The sequence below is a fragment of the Natator depressus genome, chromosome 14 (genome assembly GCF_965152275.1).
Source record: "Natator depressus isolate rNatDep1 chromosome 14, rNatDep2.hap1, whole genome shotgun sequence".
Classification (NCBI taxonomy): Eukaryota; Metazoa; Chordata; order Testudines; family Cheloniidae; genus Natator; species Natator depressus.
In genome coordinates, this window is record NC_134247.1 from 36,471,363 (window position 1) to 36,493,228 (window position 21,866).

Sequence of the window (21,866 nt, forward strand, 5' to 3'; positions counted from 1 at the left end):
CATCACAGTGAGTGCCACAGTTTACTTACACATTGGGTTAACAAGAATTTCATTTTCTAGATTTTAAGTTGCCCACCTTTAAATTTTGTTGTATGTCCCCCTTGTTCTTGGAGTAAGGGGCAGGGAAAACAGAAGTTCCCCATTCTACCATCTCCGAGTTTCTGCAGAAAGAGGAGTGACAAGAACCTCAGCTGAGGATCCTGAGTCCTGGCCACTGAACCCTGAGAAACAAGAGCTCATCACTTTAAGCTTGGGCTGTCCTGTGGTTTCAGGTGAGCACCATCTTCCTGACTGCATTTCTATACCACCTTCCAAACAGGGGCATGAATGTGATTTGTGAATATTAGAGGGTCAAGGTGGGTGAGTTAATATCTTTTATTGGACCAACTTCTGGTGGTGAGCGAGAGAAGCTTTTGAGCAACACAGAGCTCTTCTACAGGTGAATATTAACAGTTTTAACCTCACTTTCCCACTGCAGTGCCAGTCAGCATTCATAGCACAATTTCACAGAGATGGAGCATGAGATCCATGTCAGTGGAGGATCTGCCCCACTGACACAAATGAAGCCACTTTGATTTACACCAGCTGAGGATCCAGCTCAGTGTGAGCCCCAATCTTAGAATCACAGAACTGGAAGGGACCTCAAGAGGTCATCTAGTCCATTCCCCTGCACTCAAGGCAGGACTAAGTATTATGTACACCATCCCTGACAGGTGCTTGTCCAACCTGCTCTTAAAAATCTCCAATGATGGAGATTCCACAACCTCCCTAGGCAATTTATTCCAGTGCTTAACCACCCTGACAGTTAGGAATTTTTTCCTACTGTCCAACCTAAACCGCCCTTGCTGCAATTTAAGCCCATTGCCTCTTGTCCTATCCTCAGAGGTTAAGAAGAACAATTTTTCTCCCTCCTCCTTCTAGCAACCTTTTATGTACTTAAAAAACTCTTATGTCCCCTCTCAGTCTTCTCTTCTCCAGACTAAACAAACCCAATTTTTTCAATCTTCCCTCATAGTTCATGCTTTCTAGACTGTTAATCATTTTTCTTGCTCTTCTCTGGACTTTCTCCAGTTTGTTCACATCTTTCCTGAAATGTGGCACCCAGAACCTAACACAATACTCCATTTGAGGCCTAATCAGCATGGAGTAGAGCAGAAGAATTATTTCTCGTGTCTTGCTTACAACACTCCTGCTCGTTTATTTATGTACAGAATTATGTTTGCTTTTTTTGCAACAGTCTTACACTGTTGACTCATATTTAGCTTGTGATCCACTATGACCCCCAGATCCCTTTCTGCAGTACTCCTTCCTTCTGCAGTCATTTCCCATTTTGTATGTGTGCAACTGATTGTTCCTTCCTAAGTGGAGTACTTTGCATTTGTCCTTATTGAATTTCATCCTATTTACTTCAGACCATTTCTCCAGTTTGTCCAGATTATTTTGAATTTTAATCCTATCCTCCAAAACACTCACAACCCTTCCCAGCTTGGTATTGTTCGCAAACTTTATAAGTGTAATCTCTATGCCATTATCTAAATCATTGATGAACATATTGAACAGAACCAGACCCAGGACCTATACCTGCAGGACCCAACTCGTTATGCCCTTCCAGCATGACTGTGAACCACTGATAACTACTCTCTGGGAATGGTTTTCCAACCAGTTATGCACCCACCTTATAGTAGCTCCATCTAGATTGTATTTCCCTAGTTTGTTTATGAGAAGGTCATGAGAGACAGCATCAAAAGCCTTACTGAAGCCAAGATATACCACATCTACCGCTTCCCGCCATCCACAAGGCTTGTTACCCTGTCAAAGAAAGCTATCAGGTTGGTTTGACATGATTTGTTCTTGACAAATCCATGCTGACTGTTACTTATCACCTCATTGTCTTCTAGGTGTTTGCAAATTGATCCATTACCTTTCCGGGTACAGAAGTTAAGCTGACTGGTCTGTAATTACCCGGGTTGTCCTTATTTCCCTTTTTAAAGATGGGCACTATGTTTTCCCTTTTCCTGTCTTCTGGAATGTCTCCGGTCTTCCATGACTTTTCAATGGGGTGGCGAGTGGTGATAGAGTCTTACTAACCCGGATCACACATGCCAGATTGTTTCTAGACTCTGAGTTCAGGGACAGCATCTCCCCCACTCCCACCACCCCAGTGCCTTTCTTGCTCCTGTATTATCATCCCACATTCATTATGGATGTGGAAGGTCGCTCCCCAGTTAGGGTTGCACATCAGCTTGGTTTTACCCCTTCCTAAGATGCACCCTACAAAGAGCTGTATTTTTTTACTGCTACATAGCTAATGTCAGGAAACAGAAAAGGCATTGCCAGTCCCTCACCACATCACCATCACCACCACAGGAACTAAGGGAGAATTTACTTCACTTCATTATGCGAAACTGATCTCTTGTGAGGGGGTGAAAATTGTTCCTTTTCCTACAGGGAACTGAAAGGCTGAATATACCAGGATATACTGTTAGATTTATTTCCATTAATAATAACACAAGATTGGTGGCTAAGGACACTAGACTGCATTGGAGATCTCACTACAAGATTTCAGTTGATGTATTTATTGATTTTGACTCCTAAGGCATGGCATGATTCTGGCCATTGTCAGAAGTGAAATACAGCATTTAAATATCATTGTTAAGCTCTGGTATGTCACTAGATGGGATTTGATATGACAGAACAGATCATTTCTCTATCAGTAATTGGCTACCAGAGAAACGGGCTGTTATAGCAGTCATTGGTATCCATGTAGACCACCCTCTTCCCCATCAGAGTGAAGTTCTGTCCTCAGACTGAGACTCATAGAATACCAGGGTTGAAGGGACCTCTGGAGGTCATCTAGTCCAACCCCCTGCTCAAAGCAGTACCAATCCCCAACTAAATCATCTACTTTTCTTTAAATTTTTGCCCCAGATCCCTAAATGGCCCCCTCAAGGATTGAACTGACAACCCAGGGTTTAGCAGGTCAATGTTCAAACCACTGAGCTATCCCTCCCCCCGCAAAAGGAATAGTGACCTGTTTCCACCCTGTTTCCACTCCTGGCACTTTGCTCTGAAATCTACATTTAGTCTTAACATTTCAGCCTTTAACCAGGAGAGGAAGGGGAGTTTCTGAATATTTATGGAATTAACTCACAAGGTTTGATTAACTTTTAACTCCATGTCCTTCTGATTCAATCACACAGGTTTATTGTTCCTAGACTCAACCCATGGCAGACTGAAGAAAGCAAACGGCCATCACAGAATTCTTACTCCTGGGATTCAGGGAGCTCCCTGACCTACAAATTCTTCTCTTCCTGATATTCCTAGTGATCTACATGGCAACCGTGTCCGGGAACACCCTCATCGTGGTGCTCATTGTGGCTCATCAGCACCTTCACACCCCCATGTACTTCGTCCTGGGGAATTTGTCCTGCCTGGAGACCTGCTACACCACAACCATCCTGCCCCAGATGCTGGCCAGTCTCCTGACTGGGGACAGAACCATCTCAGTCAGTGGCTGCATCACACAACTGTATTTCTTTGGGTCTCTGGCAGGTACGGAATGCTGTCTCCTAGCACTGATGTCTTATGATCGGTATTTAGCGATATGTAAACCCCTGCATTATTCAACTCTTATGAATACCAGGTTTTGCCTCCATTTGGCTGCTGGCTCCTGGTTAAATGGTGTTTTGGCTCTTACCATCTTTGTCTTATTCCTATCACGGTTAATATTCTGTGGCCCAAATGAAATTGACTATTTCTATTGTGATCTCATCCCACTGATAGAGCTCTCCTGCAGAGACACACACCTGGTCATATTGCTGGATTTCATATTAGTCTCTGTATTCACCCTGCTTCCATTCCTACTAACCCTGACGTCTCACATGTGCATCATCGCCACCATCCTGAGAATCCTTTCCATCACTGGGAGGCAAAAGGCCTTTTCCACCTGCTCCTCTCACCTCATTGTGGTGACAATTTTCTATGGAACCATAATGATTGTGTACCTGCTACAGAAACATGATTCACTGAGAGATCTGAACAAAGTGGTCTCTCTTTGCTACACGGTCCTGACTCCCCTGTTAAACCCCCTCGTCTACAGCCTGAGAAACAGAGGTCAAGGAAGCCTTGAGCAAAGCGGTCAGTAAATGTGGCTTTCACAAAAAACATGCAGAGACTCTGAGATAATAACATAGTCTGAGGTTTTGAAAGCTGCCTGGGTGATTTAAGCAATCATCCCCCATTAAAATTAAGTTGAAAAGTCCCAGTTAAAATCTAAGCACTCAGTGTTGTCCATTTTAGTGGAAAGACCAGGGAGGGAAAACTATGTTTCCATCAGGGAGTTTTTAACTGGGTACTAGGCAGAGTGGAGACAAAATTTTAACCGATTTTTATATCTGTAAAAAAGCCATTTTTGTCAAAATAAGTGTTTGGAGAATAAAAATACTAACTCCTGGTGCAGCATATGTGGGGACATAAACCTGGGAAATCTGCCACCTCTTAAATTGTGCTTGTTGCCAGCATAGCCCTCTGCAAACCAACCACCTTTACTGTGCTCACACAGGCCGGATGCAAACAACCAGGCCCCAGCAGTGACCTCTGGACACTTCACCAGGGACAGTGTTATAGCCTTTCTTGCCCTTCCACTTTGGCTGCTGTAAGAATCCCTCTAGGCAAAACCTTAAGTTACAGAAAGACACAAAATGGTCTAGGTGGCAACATGTTGTAAGGGTGAGACCATTGGGTCTGTGTTCACCTATGCAAATTGGTGAGGATTTTTATCAAGCTTTCCCCAGGAAAGGGGGTGTAGGGTTTGGGAGGATTTCGTGGGGGGGAAGACGTTTCCAAGAGGGCTCTTTCCCTGTTATATATTTATTAGATGCTTGGTGGTGGCAGCAATAAAGTCCAAGGGCAAAAGGTAAAATAGTTTGTACCTTGGAGAAGTTTTAACCTAAGTTGGTAAAAATAAACTGAGGGTTTTTTTCATGCAAGTCCCCACATCTGTACCCTAGAGTTCAGAGTAGGGAAGGAACCTTGACATGGTGACAGAGCGGTGGGATTAACTTGAAATCATTTTGAGATCAATTTGAGATTTTTTGAACAAGAAGCACAGATTTTAAAAAGGAAATTTTCCTTTGGGCTGCTGGAAAGCAGGTTTTCAGCTAAAAGCAGTTAGAGTTTTTTTTTGTCTCTGCTTGGGGGCCAGAGCAGAGACAAAAGGGAATTGTCTTTTGTGAGCTGGAGTTTTCTCTACTAAAGGCAGGGTAGTTAACCTCCTGCAGGGAAATTCACAATTCTTCACAGACCTGAAGAAGTTTTTTTTTTTTTTTTACCTAAGAGCAACTAGAGGGGTTTTCTGTCTATTTGCCTGGAGACAAAGGTGTTAGGGTTTTTTTTTTAAGGATTTTTCTGTAGGCTGATAATCACTATCAGAGAACATAGGTATTCGGTTACAGCACAGCAAAATTTTACAAGCCAAGTTTTTTGTTTGTTTTATTTCTAAATCTCGGGTGTAAAGTTAGTTAAAAACAGAGAGGCAAACATGACAGAGCCCAAAACAGAAACAGTCAAAGAGGCTGCCCACAGGAGAGCAATGGAGGAAAAGGAAAAAGCCCAAGAGGCTACCCACAGGAGAGCTGTGGAGACAAAGGAAAAAGAATGGAAGCATGCTGAGGAGGAAAGGGAGCTGCCCACAGGAGAGCTATGGAGGCAAGGGAAAAAGAAATGGAGGAAAAGGAAAAAGAGAGGAAGCATGCACTGGAGATGGAGAAGTAAAAGGCTCAGCAGAATAGCAATCCTTCCCCAGGTACCGCTTCACATCCCAGGAAGTTCCCCACCTACAAGGCAGGTGATGATACCGAGGCCTTCTTAGAAAACTTCGAAAGGGCCTACCTTGGGTACAGCATCTCTACAGACCAATACATGGTAGAGCTGAGGCTGCAGCTCAGTGGACCCTTAGCTGAGGTGGCAGCTGAAATGCCTAAGGAATATGAACTGTTTAAAACCAAGGTGAGAGTCAGAATGGGGCTAACACCCGAGCATTCCCATAGACAGTTCAGAGCCCTAAGGTGGAAACCAGACGTGTCATTTACCTGACATGCCTACCACATTGTGAAACATTGGGAAGCCTGGATATCGGGAGCAAGTGTTAAAGCTCCAGAAGATTTGCCCTTCCTAAGGCAAATGGAGAAGTTCTTAGAGTGTGTTCCTGAGGAAATAGAAAGATACATCCTAGATAGGAAGCCCACAACTGTAATCAAGGCGGGGGAGATTGGAGCCAAATGGGTGGAGGTGGCAGAAAAGAAAAAAACTGGTAGCAATTGGAGCAGAGACCAGAAGGGACAACCTCAGACCACACCCTACTACCGGGGGCAGCCCAAGGCCCTACCTACCCCCCAAGGAACCCTCCAGACACCTTATCATCCCGCCACACCGTTCTCCAGCAACCCACCTCGCCCCAGGGATCTGTCAGTTGGACAATGTTTTAAATGTAACTAGCCAGGGCATGTGAAGGGCAACTGCCCCAAGAACCCTAACAGATTACAGTTCATTGCACCAGAATCACCCCAGAGGTCCTCAGGCCCAGATACCTTTGGAGCGGAGGGAAACTTTGAGTGTGGGCGGGAAGAAGTCACCACATGGAGGGACACCGGAGCACAAGTGTCAGCTATCCATGCTTCCTTAGTGGACCCCAATTTAATCAACCCAGAGATCCAAGTGATGATTCAACCCTTCAAGTCCAACTCTTTCAATTTGCCTACAGCCAAGTTGCCTGTCCGGTACAAGGGCTGGTCAGGAATGTGGACTTTTGCAGTCTATGATGATTATCCCATCCCCATGCTGTTGGGGGAAGACTTGGCCAATCATGTGAAGCTAGCCAAGAGGGTGGGAATGGTCACTCACTGTTAGAGAGCTTATTCCTTCACTCTCCCACTTCCCTGGTGCTTCTCACATGAACAGAGAGCAACAATACCCGAAGTCCAAAGGTGCAAACAATTCGATGTTTATTGGGTTGAACTTCCAGCAAGCTTAAATCCAAGTTCCTTTTTCCTTATTTTCAAATCCCAACTTACTTCCTGTTTGCCCGTAATTTATATAGTAATATTCTTAGTTATATCTTAACCAGTCATTCTACTGAAATTTAACTAACCAATCCTAACATATTGTAACATGATTAGCTAACCAATTATATCCCACCACCTTAATTAGTTTACAGCCAGCAAAATTAATTATATAGCAGACAGAAACAATCACAGAACCAGAAAGAGACCATGCCAATAAACAATAGCAAAGTGGGAACTATAATGACAAAACAATACAGAAGTGCGGATTTCACAAATACATCTATAAAGACATAAGAGTTTCCTAGCTGTGTCTATTGATAAGTGAGTTCTTACCAGACAGAAAACTATCAACCTAAATTTCCTTTTACATCTTCTAGGCACTTCCCTTTCTCTGGAGGTGATAGGCACTATCAGGACAGGATTGTATTCCTAACAGCCCAATAGCACCTTCTTTCAATGTGACTAGTTTGGAATGTGAGGATGTGACCGGTCGCTTCCCAGCTTATGGCTGCCTCTGTCGGTTAGAATCATAGAATCATAGAATATCAGGGTTGGAAGGGACCTCAGGAGGTCATCTAGTCCAACCCCCTGCTCAAAACAGGACCAATCCCCAATTAAATCATCCCAGCCAGGGCTTTGTCAAGCCTGACCTTAAAAACTTCTAAGGAAAGAGATTCTACCACCTCCCTAGGTAACACATTCCAGTGTTTCACCACCCTCCTAGTGAAAAAGATTTTCCTAATATCCAACCTAAACCTCCCCCACTGCAACTTGAGACCATTACTCCTTGTTCTGTCCTCTTCTACCACTGAGAATAGTCTAGAACCATCCTCTCTGGAACCACCTCTCAGGTAGTTGAAAGCAGCTATCAAATCCCCCCTCATTCTTCTCTTCTGCAGACTAAACAATCCCAGTTCCCTCAGCCTCTCCTCATAAGTCATGTGTTCCAGACCCCTAATCATTTTTGTTGCCCTTCGCTGGACTCTCTCCAATTTATCCACATCCTTCTTGTAGTGTGGGGCCCAAAACTGGACACAGTACTCCAGATGAGGCCTCACCAATGTCGAATAGAGGGGGACGATCACATCCCTCGATCTGCTCGCTATGCCCCTACTTATACATCCCAAAATGCCATTGGCCTTCTTGGCAACAAGGGCACACTGCTGACTCATATCCAGCTTCTTGTCCACTGTCACCCCTAGGTCCTTTTCCGCAGCACTGCTGCCTAGCCATTCGGTCCCTAGTCTGTAGCGGTGCATTGGGTTCTTCCGTCCTAAGTGCAGGACCCTGCACTTATCCTTATTGAACCTCATCAGATTTCTTTTGGCCCAATCCTCCAATTTGTCTAGGTCCCTCTGTATCCTATCCCTGCCCTCCAGCGTATCTACCACTCCTCCTAGTTTAGTATCATCCGCAAATTTGCTGAGAGTGCAATCCACACCATCCTCCAGGTCATTTATGAAGATATTGAACAAAACCGGCCCCAGGACCGACCCCTGGGGCACTCCACTTGACACCGGCTGCCAACTAGACATGGAGCCATTGATCACTACCCGTTGAGCCCGACAATCTAGCCAACTTTCTACCCACCTTATAGTGCATTCATCCAGCCCATACTTCTTTAACTTGCTGACAAGAATACTGTGGGAGACCATGTCAAAAGCTTTGCTAAAGTCAAGAAACAATACATCCACTGCTTTCCCTTCATCCACAGAACCAGTAATCTCATCATAGAAGGCGATTAGATTAGTCAGGCATGACCTTCCCTTGGTGAATCCATGCTGACTGTTCCTGATCACTTTCCTCTCATGTAAGTGCTTCAGGATTGATTCCTTGAGGACCTGCTCCATGATTTTTCCAGGGACTGAGGTGAGGCTGACTGGCCTGTAGTTCGCCGGATCCTCCTTCTTCCCTTTTTTAAAGATTGGCACTACATTAGCCTTTTTCCAGTCATCCGGGACTTCCCCCATTCGCCACGAGTTTTCAAAGATAATGGCCAATGGCTCTGCAATCACAGCCGCCAATTCCTTTAGCACTCTCGGATGCAACGCGTCCGGCCCCATGGACTTGTGCACGTCCAGCTTTTCTAAATAGTCCCTCACCGCCTCTTTCTCCACAGAGGGCTGGCCATCTACTCCCCATTCTCTGATGCCAAGTGCAGCAGTCTGGGAGCTGACCTTGTTAGTGAAGACAGAGGCAAAAAAAGCATTGAGCACATTAGCTTTTTCCACATCCTCTGTCACTAGGTTGCCTCCCTCATTCAGTAAGGGGCCCACACTTTCCTTGGCTTTCTTCTTGTTGCCAACATACCTGAAGAAACCCTTCTTGTTACTCTTGACATCTCTTGCTAGCTGCAGCTCCAGGTGCGATTTGGCCCTCCTGATTTCATTCCTACATGCCCGAGCAATATTTTTATATTCCCAATATTTTTATACTCTTCTTATATGTCCAACCTTCCACTTCTTGTAAGCTTCTTTTTTATATTTAAGATCCGCTAGGATTTCACCGTTAAGCCAAGCTGGTCGCCTGCCATGTTTACTATTCTTTCGAAACATCGGGATGGTTTGTCCCTGTAACCTCAACAGGGATTCCTTAGCCAAAGGCCTTAGCCTAAGAACAGGGCCTCAGACTGTCACAGTAAGAGAAGGACCAGTTCACTGGCACACAGTGATTTTGATTCTTTCTTTTATACCTCTAATTAGCCAAGTGATAAGAATACACCTAAATTCTTAAGGTACAGGCCTTTGCAGACAGGCCTGAATATCTATATCCTAACATCCGCAGCCAGGCTAAACAAGCCGTCACGCCTAGCTCTGTTCCAAAAACTTCTATCAGGACCTGGTCAGAGGTGATGGACCCGGACCCCAGGCCAATGACTGCAACAGCAGTAGTGGATCCAGTCCCAGAGACCCAGACGGAACCAGTCCCAGAACCGGAACCAGCCGAACAACCAACACCAGACCCATTGTCAGCACTGAATCCAGTACTTGCAACCCCAACACCAGAGGGCCCCACCAAACCTGAACCAGCAGCAGCCGATAACCCACCAGAGGCTCAGCCAGAGCCTGAATCCCAACATAGTGCACCAGTGGAGAGCGGATCACAGTCAACGGAAACAGCCCCATCCCCTACATCGCTTCCAGAGGGACCAAGCCTAGGTGCATAATCCAATGAGAAACTGATGTCTCCAGCATCAAGGGAACAGTTCCAGACCGAACAGGAAGCAGATGAAAGCCTCTAGAGAGCTTGGACGGCGGCACGGAGCAACCCACCACCTCTCAGCACTTCTAATCGATCCAGGTTTGTTGTAGAAAGAGGACTTTTATACCAGGAAACTCTTTCTGGTGGACACCAGGAAGACTGGCATCCTCAGAGACAGTTGGTAGTTCCAACTAAGTACTGGGTCAAGCTCTTGAGCTTAGCCCACGATCATCCTAGTGGCCATGCTGGGGTGAACAGGACCAAAGACTGGTTGGGAGGTCATTCCACTGGGAGGGAATGGGCAAGGATGTTCCTACCTATGTCTGGTCTTGTGAAGTATGCCAAAGAGTGGGAAAACCCCAAGACCAGGTCAAAGCCCCTCTCCAGCAACTCCCCATCACTGAAGTTCCATTTCAGTGAGTGGCTGTGGATATTCTGGGTCCTTTTCCGAAAAAGACACCCAGAGGAAAGCAGTACATACTGACTTTCATGGATTTTGCCACCCGATGGCCGGAAGCAGTAGCTCTAAGCAACACCAGGGCTATAAGTGTGTGCCAGGCACTAGCAGACATTTTTGCCAGGGTAGGTTGGCCCTCTGACATCCTCACAGTTGCAGGAACTAATTTCCCCGCAGGATCTATGGAAAGCCTTTGGGAAGCTCATGGGGTGAATCACTTGGTTGCCACCCCTTACCATCATCAAACAAATGGCCTGGTGGAGAAATTTAATGGGACTTTGGGGGCCATGATACATAAATTCGTAAATGAGTACTCCAATGATTGGGACCTAGTGTTGCAGCAGTTGCTCTTTGTCCACAGAGCTGTACCACATCCCAGTTTATGGTTTTCACCATTTAAACTTGTATATGGCTGTGAGGTTAAGGGGCCATTACAGTTGGTGAAGCAGCAATGGGAGGGGTTTACACCTTCTCCATGAACTAACATTCTGGTCTTTGTAACCAACCTACAAAACACCCTCCGAACCTCTTTAGCCCTTGCTAAAAAAAACCTAAAGGATGCTCAAAAAGAGCAAAAAGCCTGGTATGATAAACATGCCAGAGAGCGTTCCTTCAAAGTAGGAGACCAGGTCATAGTTTTAAAGGTGCTCCAGGCCCATAAAATGGAAGAGTTGTGGGAAGGGCCATTCATGGTCCAGGAGCGCCTGGGAGCTGTTAATTATCTCATTGCATTCCCCACCTCCAACCAAAAGCCTAAGGTGTACCATATTAATTCTCTAAAGCCCTTTTATTCCAGAGAATTAAAGGTTTGTCAGTTTAGAGCCCAGGGAGAAGATGACGCTGAGTGGCCTGAAGGTGTCTACTACGAAGGGAAAAGTGCTGGTGGCGTGGAAGAGGTGAACCTCTCCATGACCCTTGGGCGTATCCAGTGACAGCAGATCCAGGAGCTGTGTACTAGCTATGCGCCGATGTTCTCAGCCACCCCAGGACTGACTGAACAGGCGTACCAGTCCATTGACACAGGCAATGCTCACCCAATTAAAGTCCAACCTTACCTGGTGTCTCCTCAAGCTAAAACTGCTATAGAACGGGAGATCCAGGATATGTTACAGATGGGTGTAATCTGCCCCTCTGTCAGTGCATGGGCATCTTCAGTGGTTCTAGTTCCCAAACCAGATGGGGAGATACGTTTTTGCATGGACTACCATAAGCTAAATGCTGTAACTCGCCCAGACAACTATCCAATGCCACGCACAGATGAACTATTAGAGAAACTGGGACGGGCCCAGTTCATCTCTACCTTGGACTTAACCAAGGGGTAGTGGCAGGTACCGCTAGATGAATCCGCCAAGGAAAGGTCAGCCTTCACCACACATCGGGCTCTATGAATTTAATGTACTCCCTTTCAGGCTGCGGAATGCACCTGCCACCTTCCAAAGGCTTGTAGATGGTCTCCTAGTGGGATTAGGAGAATATGCAGTTGCCTACCTTGACGATGTGGCCATATTTTTGGATTCCTGGGCAGAACACCTGGAACATCTACAAAAAGTCTTTGAGTGCATAAGGGAGGCAGGACTAACAGTTAAGGCTAAGAAGTGTCAAATAGGCCTAAACAGAGTGACTTACCTTGGACACCAGGTGGGTCAAGGAACTATCAACCCCCTACAGGCCAAAGTGGATGCTATCCAAAAATGGCCTGTCCCAAAGTCAAAGAAACAGGTCCAATCCTTCTTAGGTTTGGCCGGATATTACAGGCAATTTGTACCGCAATACAGCCAAATTGCTGCCCCACTGACAGACCTAACCAAAAAGAAACAGCCAAATGCCGTTCAGTGGACCGAAGAGTGTCAGAAGGCCTTTAACCAGCTTAAAGCAACACTCATGTCTGACCCTGTGCTAACCGTTTGACAAACCGTTCCTAGTAACCACAGAAGCGTCCGAGCGTGGTGTGGGAGCAGTTTTAATGCAAGAAGGAGCGGATCAAGAATTCCACCCTGTCGTGTTTCTCAGCAAGAAGCTGTCTGAGAGGGAAAGCAACTGGTCAGTCAGTGAAAAAGAATGTTACACCATTGTCTACGCTCTGGAAAAGCTACACCCATATGTTCGGGGACGGTGTTTCCACCTGCAAACCAACCATGCTGCACTACAGTGGCTTCATACCACCACGGGAAATAACAAAGAATTTATTCGGTGGATTTTAGCTCTCCAAGATTTTGATTTCGACATCCAACACATCTCAGGAGCTTCTAACAAAGTGGCTGATGCACTCTCCCGTGAAAGTTTCCCAGAATCAACTGGTTAAAATCGTCCTTGAGATGTGGAAAATATTGTTAGTCTTTATATACTTGGTAGTATATTTAGAGGTGCATGTGTCTTATTAACTCTGTTTTCTCCTAGAGCTCCAGGAAGAAATCACAGCCAGCGTTTCACCCTATCTGTGATTTGGGGGGCGTGTCATAAATATAAAGGGAAGGGTAAACACCATTAAAATCCCTCCTGGCCAGGGGAAAAACCTTTCACCTGTAGAGGGTTAAGAAGCTAGGATAACCTCGCTGGCACCTGACCAAAATGACCAATGAGGAGACAAGATACTTTCAAAGCTGGAGGGGGGGAGAAACAAAGGTTCTCTCTGTCTGTGTGATGCTTTTGCTGGGAACAGAACAGGAATGGAGTCTTAGAACTTAGTAAGCAATCTAGCTAGATATGCATTAGATTCTTGTTTAAATGGCTGATAAAAGAAGCTGTGCTGAATGGAATGGATATTCCTGTTTTTGCGTCTTTTTGTAACTTAAGGTTTTGCCTAGAGGGATTCTCTATGTTTTGAATCTCATTACCCTGTAAGGTATTTCCCATCCTGATTTTACAGAGGTGATTCTTTTACTTTTTCTTCAATTAAAATTCTTCTTTTAAGAACCTGACTCCCCTGTTAAACCCCCTCATCTACAGCCTGAGAAACAGAGAGGTCAAGGAAGCCTTGAGCAAAGCAGTCAGTAAATGTGGCTTTCACAAAAATGTGCAGAGACTCTGAGATAATAATGTAGCCTGAGGTTTTGAAAGCTGTCCGGCTGATTTCAGCAATCAGCCCCCATTAAAATTAAATTGAAAAGTGTCAGTGAAAATCTCAGCACTCAGTGTTGTCCATTTCAGTGGAAGGACCTTGGAGGGAGGTGGCCATAACCATTTTCCCATCATGGAGTTATTAACTGGGCACTAGGCAGAATGGAGACAAAATTTTAACCAATTTTTTAGATCTGTAAAAAAGCCGTTCTTGATCAAAATAAATGTTTGGACAATAAAAATAGTAACTCATGGTATAGCAGAGATGGGGACGTAAGCCTGGGAAATCTGCCACCCCTGAAATTGTGCTTGGTACCATCATAGCCCTCTGCAAACCATCCACTTCCACTGCACTCACACAGGCTGGATGCAAACACCCAGGCCCCAGCAGTGACCTCTGGACACTTCACCAGGAACAGATTTACAGCTATTTTCTGGGCTACACCCGGCTGTGACCACCTGCAGAAAAGCAACAGGTCCAGGCTCTTGGATGCAGGGAGGTTGGGCAAACAGAGGTAGGCTCACATACCAGGTCCACTGGGATTGCCGAGACCCAGCTGGGGGTTTGCCAGGGCACACGTAGAACTGAGGCCATTTCTGGGGTCGGGTCTGTCAAACGGTCACTGATGAGGGATTCTGCACATGGCCCTGCAGGGCACCAGCTGCTCTGCTTCCACCAGCTGCACAGAGCAGTTCAAAGGGAGGGGACCTGTTACAATGAGCGTCCCCAAAACTAACTGCAAAAAGCCCAATGTCCAAGAGGGCTAGTTCTGAGGGCACAGTGTCTAGTCAGCCCCAGGTACCACAGACAGCTGTGCTCCACGCAGGGCCCTTTCCTCAGGGGGTGAGGCAACTTATGGTGAGAGGAAGCGGCTACCACCTACCAACGGGCAGAACTCCTGCAATGCCAAACACGGCAGTGCTGGCTCAGTCACTGGGAGCACGTCAGGGCTTGGCCAGAAGCAGAAGAGCTGGGCACCAGTGAGAATTGTAGGGCTCCAACTCTGCAGAAAGGATTTCCCAAGGGACCTGACGGAGCTAGTCACCCAAATCTCTTTTAAATGGGAGATGGATGCTTATCTCCCTTAAACGTCTCTGAGAATCTCAGCCTGGAAAGCCACTGGGATTCTGTCATGGTAGCTTCAATCTATGCATTTCCATTGGAAACAGAACCCACATCAAAAGAAAGGCATTGGATGGATGGGAAACCCCTGCTAAACCTTTGAGAGCTGCTGCCATTGTATGTGCTCTTGTAGCCACTAATATTGCAATCATTTTTTGAACAATTTTGTTCCCAGTGGCTACAATTTGGAACTGCTCACACCTAGCAGTAGGTAAGAAATGAGGAGAGATGTGATTCTGCTCTCTAGGGCCACAAGAGGGCAGAGGACGGGGACAGGTGCAGCCGTGCTGCCCAATGAACAGCAGCCAAAGTGGAAGGGCAAGAAAGGAGAAGTTATGTTGCCAAATGACCAATGGAAAGGGAGGTGAAGCTGTATAATGGTGTGTAAGTGTTGAGTAGAGAGCACTGAAGAGAAGAGGACCTCTGTGCTGCGTAGTGAATGGTGGATAGTAGCAGATATTATGGAATGAGTTATGGGCTGTTATATTAAATAACGGCCACCAGGTGACCTGAGAGTCAAGAATGGGCAACAGATTTCAGAGTAGCAGCCGTATTAGTCTGTATCCATAAAAAGAAAAGGAGTACTTGTGGCACCTTAGAGACTAACAAATTTATTAGAGCATAAGCTTTCGTGAGCTACAGCTCACTTCATCAGATGCATACTGTGGAAAATATAGTGGGGAAATTTTATATACATGAGAACATGAAACAATGGCTGTTACCATACAGACTGTAACAAGAGTGATCAGGAAAGGTGAGCTATTACCAGCAGGAGAGCCGGGGGAGGGGACCCTATTGTAGTGCCAGCAATGCCCCTCTGTCATGTACATTGGCCAAACTGGACAGTCTCTACATAAAAGAATAAATGGACACAAATCAGACGACAAGAATTATAACATTAAAAAACCAGTCGGAGAACTCTTCAATCTCTTTGGTCACTCGATTACAGACCTAAAAGTGGAAATTCTTCAACAAAAAAACTTCAAAAACAGACTCCAACAAGAGACTGCTGAATTGGAATTAATTTGCAAACTGGATACAATTAATTTAGGCTTGAATAAAGACTGGGAGTGGATGTGTCATTACACAAAGTAAAACTATTTCCCCTCCTACTGTTCTTATAAAGGGCTGGAAATGGCCCACCTTGATTATCACTACAATAAGTTCCCCCCCCCACCCCCGCTCTCCTGCTGGTAATAGCTCACCTTACCTGATCACTCTTGTTACAGTCTGTATGGTAACACCCATTGTTTCATGTTCTCTGTGTATATAAAATCTCCCCACTATATTTTCCTCAGTATGCATCTGATGAAGTGAGCTGTAGCTCAGGAAAGCTTATCCTCTAATAAATTTGTTAGTCTCTAAGGTGCCACAAGTCCTCCTTTTCTTTTTAAGAATGGGAAAGAGGCAGCTATAGCGAGAAGAATCCACTAGAGGAGAGAAGAGCAACAGGCTGTCATGCTGGAAAATCGACACTAGATGGCGGGGGGGGCATCAGAAATACTGACTAGTGACCAATAGAGTTCAGTAGCCAATACAATAATGGGAAAGTTATACTGTAAAATGGCTACTAGGTGGCAGCATGTTGTAAGAGTGAGACATGGGCAGCTATTTTCAAAAATGCCCATTAGATGGTAGCATATCTTGAATACTAATTCAGGGGCAGTGCAAGTACATCATAACTGGCCATCACCTTGGACAGGCATCTCCCAAAAATGTAAGCTGGTGTTTGTCCATGATCTAAAATATTTTCCACAAAGGATCATTAGACTAAAACATGATGTACAGTGGGACTTGTATAATTGCAACTCACAGTGAGCATTGTTAGCTACAGAGCTTTGGAGACACAAAATGAACCAAGTGGGAAAAAGGTCGAAGTGGGACCATTTTGAAAAGCACAAAGAGAGAATACAACTATGAGAGAGCATTTACACTTATTAAATCGAAGGGGAAGCCCATTTTCCATCCCTTCAAGTAACTGCAGGTCTCTACTGAGAAAGTCCCATTTCTGCAGAATGATGAAAGACAAGAACCTCAGTGGAACTGGAGTGCTGTGTGCCAAACCCTGAAGAGCTCTGTGTAGTCGAAAACATGTCTCTCGCCAGCAGAAGTTGGTCCAATAAAAGGTATCACCTCACCCACCTTGTCTCAAACCCTGAGAAATGAGTTCATCGACTGAAGTGTGAGCTGTCCTATGAATAGAGGTGAGCACCCAATTCCAAAGTGCTGCTGCTTTGCATTTATATATCACCTTCCGAACCGGGGTATTAAAATGCTTGAGTAATTAAGCATGAGCAATTTAAGATTCACTTTCTGTGAAGAACGTGGGAAGTATCTGTATTCATTTTTATGATACACAGTCTGTGTCAGGATGCTGGGCGGAGGTAGGTAGGACAAGTGTTAGGAGCTGGAGATCCCGGAACTGAAGCCAGGGGTCAGAGTCAGTATCAGGGTCAAGAGTCAAGCCGAGGTTCAGAGCCGGAGGCAGAATCAGGATTTTTTTTCCCCTTCATTTCAGTTGCCTACAGTTATTGCCATTCCTTCCTTAGCTCACTTTTGATTAGGTGTTTAAATTCCAGTTTGCTTAAGGGGATCCCAAGGTCAACTTCTTTGTGATTAATAACACTTTTTGCCAGCCAATTCGTTGCCTGCTATCCCTGTCTGCACCAGGATCCACGTGATTACGTTGGTTATATCCAGTTCCACCAGTCTGGCTGTTAGCAGTAATATATAATTAAGAGAATCATTCCTGCTGTCAGACTCACCACTGTGAGTTGCCTGCTGCAGCCCTGATAAGGAGTCAGACAGAATGGCCACAGCAGCCGGCCACACATCTAAAGCAGTGCTAGCATAATCCCTGTGTATCTCAGCCATAAAGACGGATACAAAGTTAGCCATACAGCTTTCTTGAGTCCGAGTGAGGGCACACAGGAAGCTGTTCCCACTCTGTTCTTTCCTCTTTGGAACCCTCTGTATGTATTTGTCAATAGTGTCCCCACTTATAGCAAATCAATATAATTGTGACATCTTGTCTGTCATTCTTTTATTGATTTCATTATATAATTCCATGTCTTTCCCGACCGGGGTGATTTTCTAATGATATTTTCCCATAGCTATACATTTTGGTCTCTTTCAATCCCTTCTTTTCATGAAGATCAGCTATCCACTTCTGTACCTTATTTACATGGGGAATGTTGAGTTTTTGTCCTAACCGGTTAGCTTAGAGCTATCTTCACTATTACCTCATACTTTGGCCCAAAAAGGTTAAGTCTGGGAGCTTCGTTCTAAGAGTTAGCAGCAGCTGATGGAAATGCGTATATCTGTAGTACAGAGATACAGTAATGAAGTCACCACCTGATATGCAATGCGTGTGTGTGGATATAATCTAGTTCAGATTTGTATTCATTGCTGACCCAAAGGCCGGGCATCCATACTCAATAACTGGTCTAATTAGTGCTCTGTATAGCATTGCCACCATTTTCATCCACTCCCCAGGATGTTCCAAAGGTATTTGACTTTTGCACTTATCTAATACTTTCAGTATGGTCCCTCCAAGTGAGCTTGTTAACAAATATCACACCTAAGAATTTGTAATTTCAGTATATTTATCTATTGGTCATATAGCTATAACTTTACATCTTTTTGGCTTTTCCATGTTGTGAGGATCATTCCCTTAGTTTTGTCTATGAGAATTTGAAGCCCCACCTCTTTCCCCATTCTGCACTTCTCTTAAGTGCATGGTCATTCTTTTGGTGGCACTTTCAAGGTTTCTGCTTTTGATCCATATGGCACAGTCAGCAAACATGATCCCTATTCCTATACTCATCTCTTCAGGGCGATCATTTATCATGATGTTAAAGAGGGCTGGCGTAACTACACTGCTCTGTGGAGTTTCACTTGCAATTTACAAAAAGAAAAGGAGTACTTGTGGCACCTTAGAGACTAACCAATTTATTTGAGCATGAGCTTTCGTGAGCTACAGCTCACTTCATCGGATGCATACTGTGGAAACTGCAGAAGACATTATATACACAGAGACCATGAAACAATACCTCCTCCCACCCCACTCTCCTGCTAGTAATAGCTTATCTAAAGTGATCACTCTCCTTACAATGTGTATGATAATCAAGTTGGGCCATTTCCAGCACAAATCCAGGTTTTCTCACCCTCCGCCCCCGCACACACAAACTCACTCTCCTGCTGGTAATAGCCCATCCAAAGTGACCATTCTCTTTACAATGTGTATGATAATCAAGGTGGGCCATTTCCAGCACAAATCCAGGTTTTCTCACCCCCCCGCTTCCAAAAACCACACACACAAACTCACTCTCCTGCTGGTAATAGCTTATCCAAAGTGACCACTCTCCCTACAATGTGTATGGTAATCAAGGTGGGCCATTTCCAATATAAATCCAAGTTTAACCAGAACGTCTGGGGGGGGCGGGGGTAGGAAAAAACAAGGGGAAATAGGCTACCTTGCATAATGACTTAGCCACTCCCAGTCTCTATTTAAGCCTAAATTAATAGTATCCAATTTGCAAATGAATTCCAATTCAGCAGTTTCTCGCTGGAGTCTGGATTTGAAGTTTTTTTGTTGTAAGATAGCGACCTTCATGTCTGTAATTGCGTGACCAGAGAGATTGAAGTGTTCTCCGACTGGTTTATGAATGTTATAATTCTTGACATCTGATTTGTGTCCATTTATTCTTTTACATAGAGACTGTCCAGTTTGACCAATGTATATGGCAGAGGGGCATTGCTGGCACATGATGGCATATATCACATTGGTGGATGTGCAGGTGAACGAGCCTCTGATAGTGTGGCTGATGTTATTAGGCCCTGTGATGGTGTCCCCTAAATAGATATGTGGGCACAGTTGGCAACGGGCTTTGTTGCAAGGATAGGTTCCTGGGTTAGTGGTTCTGTTGTGTGGTATGTGGTTGTTGGTGAGTATTTGCTTCAGGTTGGGGGGCTGTCTATAGGCAAGGACTGGCCTGTCTCCCAAGATTTGTGAGAGTGTTGGGTCATCCTTCAGGATAGGTTGTACTATCAGAGGCTCGTTTACCTGCACATCCACCAATGTGATATATGCCATCATGTGCCAGCAATGCCCCTCTGCCATGTACATTGGTCAAACTGGACCGTTTCTACGTAAAAGAATAAATGGATACAAATCAGATGTCAAGAATTATAACATTCACAAACCAGTCGGAGAACACTTCAATCTCTCTGGTCACGCAATTACAGACATGAAGGTCACTATCTTACAACAAAAAAACTTCAAATCCAGACTCCAGCGAGAAACTGCTGAATTGGAATTCATTTGCAAATTGGATACTATTAATTTAGGCTTAAATAGAGACTGGGAGTGGCTAAGTCATTATGCAAGGTAGCCTATTCCCCCTTGTTTTTTCCTAACCCCCCCACCCCCAGACGTTCTGGTTAAACTTGGATTTATGGTGGAAATGGCCCACCTTGATTATCATACACATTGTAAGGAGAGTGGTCAGTTTGGATGAGCTGTTACCAGCAGGAGAGTGAGTTTGTGTGTGTATGGCGGTGGGGGTGGGTGAGAAAACCTGGATTTGTGCTGGAAATGGCCCACCTTGATTATCATGCACATTGTAGGGAGAGTGGTCACTTTGGATAAGCTATTACCAGCAGGAGAGTGGGGTGGGAGGAGGTATTGTTTCATGGTCTCTGTGTATATAATGTCTTCTGCAGTTTCCACAGTATGCATCCGATGAAGTGAGCTGTAGCTCACGAAAGCTTATGCTCAAATAAATTGGTTAGTCTCTAAGGTGCCACAAGTCCTCCTTTTCTTTTTGGGAATACAGACTAACACGGCTGTTACTCTGAAACTTGCAATTTACTATACGTTGGAGAAAGCTTTCCCTAATAGGACTTGTACAGTTCTTTTGCCTAAGAAGTTCCTTATCCATCTGTACATTCTTCCTATGTTACCCATTGAGGCCACTTTATGAAGTAGTTCCTCTCTCCATAACACATTGTAGGCTTTTTCTATGCCCAGGAATATTAGTATAATTAATTCTATGATTCTCATGCTTTTTTGTGCTTCTGTCTCTATCCTGACAACGTGGTCAATCACACTCCCACCTTACTGGAGCCCACTTTGTGTTTTATCTATAAACCTTCTTCTTTCTAGGTGTGCTACTGTTCTCTCCCTTACTATACTTTCCATGGTTTTACCGAAGCCACACTAAAATTTACCATCCCACCTCTTCATCTCATAATTATCCTTAATGTTCTTTCTTCTCCCTAATTTGTATCCTCTGATATTCATCATTACTAACTTTTTGAAACATGGTGGCCAGAGTTTCTGCTTTTCTTGTTAGAGCTTATTACTCCATGCCCCGGAACTGAAAGACTTGGTGTTACGTGACTCTTACTCTTTATTCCATTCATTTCCCTAGTTTGTTTATATATAATCTTTGCTGTATTGGTATTTTTACTTACTTTCCCATGTTATGGTGTCCAGCTCTCTCTTTTTGCCCTTTTTATAGCCCTTTGTGAAACTACCTTACTTTTTTATATTTCATTAAGTCCATTATTTAAGGATTTTTTGCTGTCTTATATGCCTTATTCCTTTCCCTAATTACCATTTAATATTCCCTGTTCCACCATGGTACACTTTTCCTATCTTCAGGCAGTGTTGGTATCCTAGGAATAGCTAGGCTGGCTGTCTTTATGATTCCTTTATTAATATTACTACAGAATTCCTCAATATCTTGACAGATACATTATTTATTCACATATTGCTCACTTCTCTTTCCAAAGATTCTTCCAGTTTGCTTTTTTAAGATTCCAAGTGGGGATATCCTTTTCCTTGAGATGTAATTAATGTCAGGACATGGCCACTAGCCATTCCCACCCCTCTGTCAATTTCACAGCTGCATTCACTCCCTATGGTCCCAGATCCAGACATGAGAAGCTTCCATCAGCTGTA

At 44.6% G+C, this 21,866-nt stretch overlaps 1 pseudogene; it reads left to right on the top strand.

Annotated features, from left to right (window-relative positions):
* Positions 1–227: 227 nt before the first annotated feature.
* On the top strand, positions 228–13,747 carry LOC141998291 (olfactory receptor 6N1-like; annotated as a pseudogene).
* The last annotated feature ends 8,119 nt before the right edge of the window (positions 13,748–21,866 follow it).